At 42.6% G+C, this 14,065-nt stretch overlaps 1 non-coding gene across 1 annotated transcript; it reads left to right on the top strand.

Annotated features, from left to right (window-relative positions):
- The first annotated feature begins 6,700 nt into the window (after positions 1-6,700).
- On the top strand, positions 6,701-6,807 carry LOC136484427 (small nucleolar RNA R71). The gene has a single exon (XR_010765948.1). It is a non-coding gene; the product is annotated as a small nucleolar RNA R71 (small nucleolar RNA).
- The last annotated feature ends 7,258 nt before the right edge of the window (positions 6,808-14,065 follow it).

Genomic DNA, 14,065 nt, shown 5'->3' with positions numbered 1-14,065 from the left:
AACTTACTATGGAGAATAATTCGTATTGAAAATCAATGCATGGGCTATACGTAAACCCCTTGTGCTACTAGTCTTGCTTTAATCTCACCACCACATTGTTATCAATCCATTCTAGGACGAAAACACTTTTGTACCCATAGTAAAGGTACCATGAGGTGTTAGCATCACAGCCCAAAACACCTCTTTTCTAGTGAGCAAGACTATCTCTGCATGTATTACATCACTCAACAAGCTCCAGTAAGAGTGAGCAAAGCACTCTGCCATGGTCTTATTGACTGGATGACTTGGAATGTTGTATACAACTTATTCAGAGAAGTATGCGTCGACACTTGTAACCGTTCTATCATATAATTCTCTGGTGTGTCAACACTCAAAATACCCTGAATGACTCATCGTGACTTCCCAAAATGAGAGTCAGGGCTTTTTGATATCCCAGCATCAGTATTTAGGTGCACCTTTGAGCTAGGTTTATGGATGACATCCATCCACTGGGTAATAACCAATATTTACCCACAAGGTGTTGCCAACCATAGGTTGACATGCATTTACTATCTTAGAAGGAAAAACTTCTATTGCTAGCATGAATAATCCTGCTTTATGGCCATACTTCTCCCCCTCTTATTTACAATTGGGTGTAGAGGATGGACAAGGCTGTCACCACTTGCCACCTACCACAATCTATCCAGAGGCCTAGCCATATCCACAGGTAATCTATAGCCTAAGCACCACGCTTAATCTACAGGATTACTACTTCGATCCGAGCTCCGATGAAATGAGATCAAAGCACCCTAACCAGACGGTGGAACCGGTACTAACGAATAGCTATTAATTAAGAGGTAACCTATGCTACCATTGGTGGTCACTAACGATCAAATCCGACCGCCAAATAAAGTCCAAAATAGGAGAAATAAACAAACTTATGACACATATGCTTTCACTATTAACATAATTCCACTTGTATTGGAGAAAACATGTTTTGCAGGACACACATTCAAATACAAGTGGAAAACCAAGCAAAAGGCGCAATTCGTAAAGCGTAATGCAGAAATGCGCAAGAGAAATAAATAGAGAAGCCCACCTATGCAACTTACCTGGATAGAACACCGGCGTAGGAGGAGCCCAGGCCTAGCCACCAGCCCACCTGGCAAAGGCCAGCCAGCTAGGGTGGGGCCGCACCTTGGGTGCGCCCATACCCTAGGCGGCGCAACCTAGGCCCAGCCTTCATAGGCGGTTGCATGGTGGCATGCTTGGTCACTTTCAAGCGATTTCCTAATTTGCTGAGGCCAAACTGACCACCAGCCACTATATAAGAAGGGGCGGAGCTCATTCTCAACACACACCAACATTTGGAGCCTCTACCTCACTACCCAACTCTTGTACTCTTTTAGCTTTTAGTGGTAGTTTTGTGAGCAAAGCAAGAGCTATCAAGGAGGGCTTGGCTCCTTGGAAGAAAGGATCCTTGGTATGAATAATACAATGAGTTCTTCCATAGTCATGCTATCATACTTACAATATAGCAATGCATATGAACTAGACTATAATTCTCATGTTATAATCATGATATATGAACTGCCATATAGTTTGTGTGTTATGAGATTAACACATAGGACTTTATGCTTAATCATTCATATAAGTTATATGAGTAGAATTAGAGCAAAGTTGAGGTGGCGGTTCATCATGCCTTCGAGTGTGCCCAAGTTCTTTACCTATCAATCCGTAGGGTCAGGGACCCAGGGGAATGTGTGTAGTTTCTGTGTATGCAAGCATGGTGCTTGGGTATGGAGAAACAGGTGAATGCATTTCCTACTCTTCGGTTGAGGGGTAGGCAGTAGGTGGTGACAACCATGTCCATCCCTTGTAATCCCCCACATTTGGGTAGGGTGTAGGAGTCTAAATTATCACATGAGGTTGCTGGCAGACCAGTACTCAGTGGCCTCCCAACCTATCTTACACTTAATTCTAGCTCTAACCATGTAATTTGTATGATCATCACTTGTTCTTTGCACGGCTATATTAGAACATGCCAGCTCCACGTAGGAATAGTCTTTTATTCTTTGTTTTTCTTTTATCCTTGAGATTGGCTCAGATGTGTGTCCACTATCCTGAAAAACCCGTTTTTACCCCTGTCATGAATTATTGGTTTACTATGCAAGTATGTAATCTTGTTCATGCTCATGCTAGACTCTTATACCTTGCCCTTTTTTGAGAAAATATAAATAATGATACCCTGAATACTTCCAGGTGAAATGCTACAACGATAGATCCGTGCACTTATGGATATTTTCTATAATCAATAAGAACTATCATAGTTGGTGTTTTTTGGCGGCGTCGCTAAGGTTTACTCCATCTTAGTGGTGGTGCTAAGAAATACCAACAGCCATTTCTGGCGCCGTTACCGAGGATGGACTTAAAACCTCCACACTTGGTGATTGCGCTAAGAAATGCCAATAGCTACTAATGCCAAAGAACAAGCACCTAAGCTCACTAATGATGAACACTACTAAGTACTTAAAGTAAAGCAAAGCAATAATACTAGAATAAAGTACTGAAATAAATAATGAATAAAGTAAATGCTAAATGAAAGAATTACAAAAGAGCTTTACCAGAACCAGAAGACTCTTTTGGACTCCGAGAGAAGCTCCTACTCTTGCTCTACTCCGCTACTAGACTACTACTCTAAAGCTAAGCTAAGCTAGAAAGCTAAGAGAAGCTTGGAGAGCTTGGAAATGAATGGGGCGTCTTTCCACCGAGCTCCACTCTATTTATAGTGTAGAGAGGCATGGGGGGTACTTGTAGGCAGCAGAGAGGTCGGTGGCCACCCTAGGGCGCTAGGCGACGCAAGGAGGGCCCCAGCCGGCCCTTGGATCCACCGCCATTGCATCGTACCGCCGTGGTTGCTCCTCCAAGTCGGATACTAATACAGCACGTGTGGAGATTTGGACAAGAAGTTGGTTGGTAACTCGGTGGAGGCTCCCAAGTGTAAGACAATGGGCCCATGGATCCACCGTGAACAAATCTTGGCCGTTGATGAAACTGACTTGAATGGAGGCTTGTCATTGGCTTAGGAGCAGCTCCCACGGATTGGTGATGTGGCATAGCCACTTGGGAGGCCGAGCGACGCCCTTGTGGGGGCCAGGCGGCGCTACCAAGTGGGCCCACGGCCTCCTGCCATGTCCACTTGCTCCTTTGGTCCATATTTGTCACCATTTTGGCCTATTTTTGCCATATTTCCTATATACAAGTAATTCTACAAGCACAAGTGGAACTAGGTGAAATTTAAACAAAACTCTTCACATGTGATGATGATTTACCTCACTTTACCAAGCTTTTGGGTGAAATGTTGATGGTCAAAACAGGTGTTAGTGACCGTCAACAAGCTCCCCCAAGCTACCCCTTTGTTATCCTCAGCAAAGATGTGGATTTAGCGTGGAATAGGTGTTGGATCAGGAGTTGCTACTATGTAACGCCCTGTAAAGACTTGTATACAAACAAATACTATCTCTTGAGTTGAACATGTTAGCACTTAGAAATTTCGCCATCAGTCTTAGCAATGTGGGACTTATAGATTTCACCTTGACACAAGCAATTGCAAGAATGTGTAGCTAGATAGATACTTTTTGCCTACTTTGTTTTAGCTCAAAATTCCTAGAGGTTTTCAAATGATTTTTGAAAAGAAACTTGCCTAAGTTCCTCAGATGGTACACTCAAGTCACTCAATGGTATTTGAAATCCTCACCAAGGCCATGAATCTTAGCCTTAAATTCTATCCTAAAACTTATGTGGAGCTCAAGGTAGGGTAAAAGCATAGCCTACTTGAATTGAATATATTGCTAAGCCAAACACTTGGATCACAAGGAGCAACAAATCATACTAATTTATCAAGATGTGAATGTGTGTGATATATTTGGTGGAAGTGGTACTCCTTTGAGAAGTTTCCCTTCTCTAGCTTCTTTTTGAGAGGGCATGGCTACTTTTCTTTTTCTCACACTCTCTCTCTCTCTCTCTCTCTCTCTTTGAATACTGGAGCTTTTTGCTCTTTTATTCTCTCTCTCTCTTTCTGTAGCCCCATGCCTCTCTTTTTTATGTCAGCTAGAGAGGTAACTATGATTCTCATAGAGCAATAATGAATGGAAAGCATATGTCAGTGCGTATCCCCAGTGTAGGAATGGCATAAATATGTGGGTGTACATGATCTTGATCAAAAAGCATGAAAAGTTTCTCTACTCAGATCAATAAGGCTTGAAAAGCTCAAAACAAACAAGCAGCTTTTATGGTGGCGTTATCATGTATGAATTGATATATGTATATATTTGGCTCTAGTAAGAATTTATCTCCATTAATGAACTACTAGCAAGGGAGTTTTAGCATTTTTGCAAAACAAAACTAAAGGTCATTTTTACTATTCCTCAGATAGGTTCAAAGATTTACTCTAATCATGGCTACAACATATCTCACAAAAGCCTCTTCTTGGTTCTAGCATTTGCAACCCACAAAAGCATTCAACTTAAGATGAACTCTAAGTTTATCATGCTCAAAACTCAAGAAGTATAAGGTTGTATGATAAGCTTTTGTAAAGTATCACAGAGCAACTATTCATCATCTCCAATTAACTTATCCTCATTTTATTAGAGCAGGGTTTCTTTTAAGATAAATTTAAAGGCACTCCTCTCTACATTCTATGATCATGGATATTGACATGTAGAATAAACATAAATGTAAAGAGAGGGTTTAAGATTTTTCATACCTAAGCGGGGAGAGATGTCTCCCCCAAGCTTGCCTTTTGCATAGGTTGGAATATCTTCTAGCGGCTCTTTTAATTCTTTTCTTTATTGACTAACTAATACTACTACAATGCATAAATGACTAAATAACTAAACCTATTACTACTAGATAACTTATTCAGTATGAATGCTACTAAATTTTATTCATTATTATTATCTAAATCTGTTTTATATGTTTTATTTTTAAATGCAAATATATCCTATCATGCATTAGCTACTATAGAACTTTATTTATAAACATAGAGTAGCTAAGTGCAACTAACCTATCATGCAATGCAAAACAAATTTATTGGAAATTTAAATATGAGATGCAACTAATGAAATGCAGTAAATAAATGCAAGGGGTAGAGAACTTGCCTTTTTGACGGGCTCAAGGTCATTTGTCCTTGGGCGGAGGTGTTTCCTCTTGTTCCACCTCGGAGGCCTTGTCAGGATCAGGGGATGCCGAGTTTGAGGATGGATCTTTCTTTTTACGCCATCTCTTTCTATTCTTCTTCTTCTTGATAGGTTTCTTCGGATCTTCAATCAGCTTTGGTTTCTTCATCTTGATTCTCTTCGGATGCTTCTTCTTTTCCTGTTTCTCATCAAAGAGAGGTTGTCCTGGAGCAAAAGCAAATATTTTCTTTCTTCCAACAAAGTGGAATTGGATTTGCCCAGAAGCCACATATATGCAAGCATTTGCAGTATTAAGGAAAGGACGACCAAGGAATAAAGGTGTATCCTCGGTGTTACCCATATCTAAGATCATAAAATTTGTAGTAATATAGGCACTCCTAACTTTAACTAATAAATTTGTGGCTACTCCCTCGAGATAACGGCTGGATTGATCAACTAATTGCACGTAAACTGGGGTTGAAGTTAGGGGAGTATAAAACAACTTATCATAAGTTTCATTAGACATGATGTTAATACTAGACCCTAAATCATAGATGGCATTATGGAAAGTGTGGGGTCCTATAGAACAAGTAATGATGGGATTCCCAGGATCACCTTAATAGAAAATCCCCAACCATTTTCAAAAAAGTCATACCTTGCCGTGACGAGGTTGGTTGTCTCCATAGTTCCCTCAGGTTTGCTAGGAATTCTATCTTTTTCATATGATGGGATAGCAACAGCAATTTGAGCTAATTGGGTTTCTATCATCTTATTAAAGCTAAGTTGATTCTTTAACACATAAGAAAATTCATCCAATTTAGCATTTATTTTTTCCAACATCTTGTCATGAGCATGCGACTTTTTATTTATGCTATCAGCCATTCTACTTTGACCATAAACAAGACCTTCAAGGAAAGCATAACTATTATTACCTTGATTATTCAAATGAGGAGAAGAGTAATAATTGTTACCTCCCTGGTTGTTGGAGCGCTGATTCTAGCATTGATGTTGTTGTGGATGGAACCCGTTGTCGGTGTTGATGAAGTTGAGATCTTCTTGGGTGATTATTCAAATGAGGAGAAGAGTAATGATTGTTATCTCCCTGGTTGTTGGAGCGCCGATTCCAGCCTTGATGTTGTTGTGGACAGAACCCATTGTCGGTGTTGATGAAGTTGAGATCTTCTTGGGTCTCAGGATAGGAATTGCCCGAATGTCCAACATCTCCACAGACTTCGCAAGTCATGTGGGAATCCATGATTTTGAGTGTCTCTTGGGCACTCACCTTCTCATAATGTTCTACTTGCTTCGTGAGTAGATCCATCTTAGCTGCAAGCATGTTAGTTTCTTTAAGTGAATGCATACCTCATTTACGGGGTTGGAGTCGATCATAGCTCCATCCTTGGTTGGAGACCATCTTCTCGATCAGTGTCTTTGCATCCGCAACACTTAGCAAAAAGAATGCACCACCACCAGCACCATCTAAATGGCTCTGATCTAACGGCACTAACCCATGGTAGAAGTTCTGGATCAAAAGCTAGTCTTCCATGCCATGGTGAGGGCATGCAGAGACATACTCTTGCATTCGTTCCTAGGCTTCTTGAATTGATCCATCGGCTAGTTGTTGAAAACTAGAGATTTTATTGCGGAGAGCGTTAGTCTTTCCCATAGGAGAAAAACTTGACTAGGAAAGCATTGGAACACTTGTCCCAGGTATCTACAACATTGCAGTTAGAGTAAAACCATTGCTTAGCCTTTCCTAACAAAGAGAAGGGGAAAAGGCAAAGACGTATAGCCTCTTGGGTCACTCCCTTTATGGTGAATGTGCTACAAATCTCCAAGAAATATTGAAGGTGAGCATTTGCATCCTCATGGGCTTTCCCACAAAATGGACTAGCTTGAACCATCGTAATTAACGCTGGCTTAAGCTCAAAGTTAGTGTCCCCATTGATAACATTGGGTCTGGTGGCTACATTAGCGGCCGAGGGTGTAGAGAAATCACAAATGGACTTGTCGTCTATGATCGTGTAGGGTAGTGATAGGATAGGAAGGAAAAAGGATAAACTACTTAGGATAACTAAAAAACCTAGCTAGCAAGTCTAGCCTAATAAAAATTAAATTTGATGCCAGTTGCCTTCCTCGGCAATGATGCCAGAAATGCTTATTGATAATGACTATTGGAGGATTCCGCAAGCGCACAGAACTATCGCATAGCCCTTCGCTCGGTGAGTACCGAGTGTCGAATTTATATTTTTCCCATAGAAAGGTGGAAGGCTAGAATTTATATTTGGGCTAAGAATTGGTAAGGGAAGGCCTAAATTGATTCTAGATAGGTGAACGACAGTGAAAGATGAATGTGAACTACCTAAACTAACTACTAGTACAAGCTAACCAAGAGATAGCTAGGTGGGAGAGCAAGCAATTTATATTTCTAATAATAAAGGGTAAATAACTAACCATGAGAAATGCGCTAGTACTTCGGGGCACAGCCCGCCAACCAACTAGGAGAGTTAAATAGACAAGGTCTGCCACGAGCCCTATGATTTAATAACTAGGCCTATCGTGATGGAATACAGAGGATGGACAAGGCTGTCACCACTTGCCACCTACCACAATCTATCCGGAGGCCTAGCCATATCCATAGGTAATCTATAGCCTAAGCACCACACTTAATCTACAGGCTTACTACTTCGATCCGAGCTTCGATGAAATGAGATCAAAGCATCCTAACCAGACGGTGGAACTGGTACTAATGAATAGCTATTAATTAAGAGATAACATATGCTACTAATGCCAAACAACAAGCACCTAAGCTCACTAATGATGAACACTAATGACTAAGTACTTAAAGTAAAGCAAAGCAATAATACTAGAATAAAGTAATAAAATAAATACTGAATAAAGTAAATGCTAAATGAAAGTATTACAAAAGAGCTTTACCAGAACTAGAAGACTCTTCTGGACTCCGAGAGAAGCTCCTGCTCTTGCTCTACTCCACTACTAGACTACTACTCTAAAGCTAAGCTAAGCTAGAAAGCTAAGAGAAGCTTGGAAAGCTTGGAATGAATGGGGCGTCTTTCCACCGAGCTCCACACCCTCTATTTATAGTGTAGAGAGACATGAGGGGTACTTATAGGCAGCAGGGAGGTCGGTGGCCACCCTAGGGCACCGGCCGATGTTGGTATTTCTTAACGCATACAGAAATAATCCGTAAGCGCACGGAATTCAACTCCTATAACCTAATGCAATAAGACAATAGTGAACTTGTAAAATAGGGGTTATGCACCGGGGCTTGCCTCAGGTTAGGCACAAAGTCAGCGGAACTTCGGGAATCTCCTCCACGTACTCCTTGATGACTCCTTCATGCTCCGGCTCTTCGGTTGACACGTTCTCAACAACTTTCGTTTCTATATATATGCGTGCATGAGAGTGCAGGCAATAATTTAACCAACACAACAAAGCATTACAAGCAACTACAAGTTAAACGCTATCGCAAGCAAGCAAGATAACACTATAATTATTTATTGCTATGTTTTCTTGACATGAAAATTTTACTAAACAAAGATTACCTTAAAACAGGGCTACTGTATCAACATCGTAATATTTGGATAAACTATATTACTCCAATAAATGCGACAACATATAATGAAGGATAATTGCATATCACGCATACAAGCTCAAACATGTGTGAAACCTTTTCTGCAAGCAGCTAGTGATGTATTAGAGCTACTGTAAAAATTTCACAAAGTTTGGATTTATAATGAGTCATTTAAAATTAAAAAAGCTGAAACATAATTAAGCATGTAACTACTAAAAATAAGTTCCATTAATTATGAACCTTTTCAGAAACACTATTTATAACATAAGAAACATACTGTAAATTTTCCATGATTTATAGAGGACAAGAACTTCCTATAAAAATATAGCACAGTTTACATAGAGAAATTAATTACAACAATTATTTATTAAACAAAACAGTATTAAACACATTCAATGAATAGATATACTCATTATGGTGGTAAAAATCAAATTGATTTTATATTGAAATTACAAGATCGCATCTTTCTGGAAAAGGGATAAACAACAGATAAACCAAAGGAAAAGAAAAGACCAAACGGCCCAGGCTCGGCCCACGCGGGAAAGAGGCCCGCGGTGGCTGCACTGTGCGGACCCGACGGTATTGCGGAAAAAGCCCTAGAGAAGCTTCTATTTCTAAATAAATAAAAGCACTATTCATATGAGTCCAGAGGTTTTCATAAAACCCCCTGCACATTTTCCAATTCACGTATCGTACTCCCTCCCTCTCTCTCTCTCTCTCGTCTGAGCACGGCCATGCGCGCTGCGGCGGCGCGGAGCGTCTGCCGGACTAGGGCCGGCGGCGGACATGGCAGCAGGGCCTGGCGCGGCCGGCTGCGTGCTCAGGCCGCGGCGGCGGCGGGCAGCGGCGGTATTCCGGCGAACACAGGGCACCAAGACGGCGTTCGCACGTGGCACGTGCACGGCGAGCTGCCTGTGTACGGCGACGACGGCAGTAGCGTTCACGGCGGTCGGCGACCCGCCCAGCGAACCTGTTACGCGGGCAAGCTACGGACGTAAGACAAAGTTGAAACGCTGATACGAGAACAGGGGAGAAGCCCGGTCGCGAGCATGTCCGGCCGAGCGGCCATGACGGACAGAGACGACGAGATCTCAAAATTCTCCCCATACCTTCAACGGATTTCGACGAGGTCACGTCTGGTGGCTTGCGTTTAGCGGTAAGCGGTGAAGTCTAAAATGAATTACTACATTATGATCCAGGATGACAGAAATTCTTCGTTTCAAAAACAAGATGACAGCCTTACGTCTACGATCCATTATCAACCAGCAGAGTATCCAGCAATAGTTAAGATACTTCATCAACAACCAACCAACGAACCAGTACATTTAAAATTCAGTCTCAGCTCTGAATTGAATGTTATCTGCAACTAACCCAACTCTCGCTGCTCTTCTTTTGATTGCTAGACTAGATGACAGCCACCTGCACACCACGGACACTTCTGCTTCTTTACATGTCTAACCTTAAAAAAACACACACACACACGTACTACAAACTCTATACATTTTTCTCTGTTTTCTGGTATATATCTTGTTCATTGATAAGGGCGTCCAATCCTAAAGACCTTCTCCATTTGTCAAACAGTGATCACACATTCCATCAACTGGCACCACTGAAGGAATCAATATCCTGGGGAAGTGTAAAATGTTGTGGCTAACAAGCAAACCGCACAAATTCATTTCCCCACAGCACCAGCAGTTCACGATCTTTATCCAAACCAAAAAGTCTTGAAGGAGTAGTATAACCAGCAAAGCCTCTCAAGGGCTTGAGGATGCCTCAGGTGTCACCTCCTCCTCTTGCTTGAGCTTACTCCTTTGGACTTTCATTGTTTCGGCGTGCTTCAAGAGGACAAGATAGGCTAAGACTGCAGAAATATACTCCCTCCATTCCAAATTATAAGATGTTTTTAGCTTTTCTAGATACGTAGTTTTTACTATGCACTTAGATATACACTATGTCTAGATACATCATAAAAGCAATGAATCAAGAAAAGCTGAAACTGTCTTATAATTTGGAACGAAGCGAGTATATGTCAAAAAAAGAGGTTAAAACGAATATCAGATCAGATATCAAAATAGCAAAGTACCTTAACCTTGTCCGCCATGAATTGTAGGAACTCGGCAATGGATATCTTCCCAGTTTCAACCAACAGGTTCTGTAGCTCAGCCTCACTGAAGTTGTCACCCAACATTTCCAAGACAGCCCTTGCTTGTTCCCGGGTAACACATCCTATATCCATGACAATTGACAATTCAAAACAGAATTAGACCCAGTCAATAGTAAAATAGCAGTAACACAAAAAGTCCAAGTAAACTTCTTTTGTCATATGCTCCCTCCGTTCCAAATTATAAGTCACTTTGACTTTTTTGGTTCATCCATTTTGCTATGGATCTAGACATATTATTATATCTAGATGCATAGCAAAATGAATGTACCAAAAAAGTCAAAACGACTTACAATTTGGAACGGAGGGAGTAGTTGCTTAGTTTACGATGGAATTTCACTTCTATAGGTTCTTCACATCAGTACTCAAAGAGTCATACAACGCAAATACAGAAACCAATTCCAGAACAGTGGGGCTCCTTTTTCTTTCTACAGGTTGTTTACATGTCAAATCACAGTTTTCTGATTGCTTGTAATGCAAAAAAAAATGGCACAGAAATCTCAGCTAACCCACACCATACACATGTGAAACATTATTCTTTACCAAATGGTGCCTTTTGCCTTGCTAATTGTGAACCAGGCCAAGTTTGGTGAGATTATTATAAAGAAAAGTCTCCCCTCCATCCCCAAGTGCCAGTTTTGGTGTACTTTAGTCTACAGAATACCCAGCACACTACACACATACATACACACGAACACACAAACATACGTACCATCCCCATCTTTGTCGAACAGGGCAAATGCCTCCTGGATTTTGGAGATTTCCTCAAAGCTTAGGGGATCTAGGGTCTTCCCCATGAGGTGGGACAGCCACATCTTGGTGAGCGCGCTATGTGCATCAAACTCCTTGGTCAGCTTCTTGAGCTGTGCTCTGTCCTCGTCATGCTGATTCTTTAGTTGCAGAATGGTTTTCTCGTTCTCTGCCTTCACCACAGCAGCAATGTGCTCTTTCTACTTGAAGGGTCGAGATGGCGACTAGAGGGGAGGTGAATAGTCTTTTCTAAAACTTAATCGTGTCGGCTAACCGATACAAATGCGGAATTAAAACTATCGGTCTAGCCAAGACTATACCCCACTATATATGTTCACTAGCACCTTGCAAAGATAACAATTATGCAACAAATGTGCCGGGCTAGCTAGAGCTCTCCTCAATAATTCTAGGAGCACGGTTACACAAACCAATGCCACTAGTACTTTAAGCAACAAGGGAGCTCCTACACATGCTAGTAAGCAAAAGCACAAAGCTAACGATACTCACTAGCAATACTCAATAACAAGGCAACTAATGCCTAATTAGAGAGCGCAAATACTTAGCTACACAAACTAAGCAATGTGACTAACAAGGTTACTAAAACCAAATTAGCCACGCAAGGGAGCTACTTCTATGCTACACAAGCAAGAAGGTAATTAGCAAGCTACACAAGCTATCTAATTACAAGAGCAACTACACAAGCTTAATATGTATAAAAGTAATTCCAAGCTTATGTAATGGGGATACAAACCAACGGGAAGAATAAGGTTGACACGATGATTTTTCTCCCGAGGTTTACGTGTTTGCCAACACGCTAGTCCCCGTTGTGTCGACCGCTCACTTGGTGGTTCGGCGGCTAATTAGCATCACCCGCTAAGCCCGCACGTCGGGCGCCGCAAGAACCTACCCCTTGAGTGAGGGTAGCTCAATGACACACTTTACTAGAGTTGCTCTTCGCGGCTCCCATGGGGCGAGCACAATGCCCCTCACAAGCACTTCTCCGGAGCGCCGCACAAGCTTCTTGCGTGCTTCGACGGAGACCACCACCAAGCCGTCTAGGAGGTGGCAACCTCCAAGAGTAACAAGCACCACTGGCTTGCAACTTGATCACCTAGTGCCACTCGATGCAACCTCACGATGCAATCACACTAGAATCGCTCACTCACACAATCGAATGATCACTATCAAGTATGTGTGTGATGGAGGGCTCCCAAGCACTCACAAGCATGGACACTAAGTCCCCTTTGGTGCTCCACACCAGCCATGGTCGAAGGCCACTTCTATTTATAGTCCCAGGGGCTAAACTAGCCGTTACCCCTTCACTGGGCAACGGTCGGGCGGACTGGACGCTCCGGTCGAGTTGACCGGACGCTGGACCTCAGCGTCCGGTCGCTCGCAGACGACCACGTGTCCCGATTCCAACGGTCATTTGACTTGACCGGACGCAGCAGCACTCAACTGACCGGACGCTGGACCCTCAGCGTCCGGTCGTTTCCAGTAAGCTCCCGAGCATGACCGGACGCGTCCGGTCGAACGCGATCGGACGCAGCCAGCGTCCGGTCACACTCCAGCTTCTGCGTCACCGTACGTCAGCCTGACCGGACGCAGCTTGCCAGCGTCCGGTGCATGCAGATCCAGCGTTCGGTCAGTTGACCGACGCCAGCATCTTCGTGACCAACTCGTTTTCACTTCTAACTTCTTCACCCTTGCTCAAGTGTGCTAACCACAAGAATTTGCATCCGACGCAATAGAAAATAGACATTCCATTTTTCCGAAAGCGCCGAATCCCGCCGAGCTTGCGAGGCGGGAGGGAGAGAGGGACCCAAACCCATCTCAACCCTGCAAACACCACCGCCTTTGTAAATGTGCCAACACCACCAAGTGTACACCACCATGTGTATGTGTGTTAGCATTTTCATAATCATTTCCCAAAGGATGTTAGCCACTCAACTTGCCACGCCACTCGATCCTAGCGACAATGCAAAGTTAGATCACTCGAGTGGCACTAGATGACCGATATGCAAACAAGTTTGCCCCTCTTGATAGTACGGCCATCTATCCTAAACCCGGTCATAAACTTCTCTACACACCTATGACCGGTAAAATGAAATGCCCTAGGTTATACCTTTGCCTTGCGCATTCCATTCCATCTCCTTAAATGTCGATGCAACACATGCACCAACACGATCAACAATGATATGATCCACTTCATATCATCACATGATCATATTGGTTCATCGATCTTGACTCTACTTGCTCTTCACCGTTGCCATCGTCCATCGGCGCCAAGTCTTGCTCAAGCTTCACCGCCACGCGGTCCATCACTCCAAAGCCTTTGACTTGCCCTTCACGCTTGCAACCGGTCCATCAAGCCAAGTCTTATCTTGATCTTCTCCACCTTGA

The sequence above is a fragment of the Miscanthus floridulus genome, chromosome 9, assembly GCF_019320115.1.
Source record: "Miscanthus floridulus cultivar M001 chromosome 9, ASM1932011v1, whole genome shotgun sequence".
Lineage (NCBI taxonomy): Eukaryota > Viridiplantae > Streptophyta > Magnoliopsida > Poales > Poaceae > Miscanthus > Miscanthus floridulus.
This window is presented reverse-complemented; position numbering and strand designations above follow the sequence as displayed.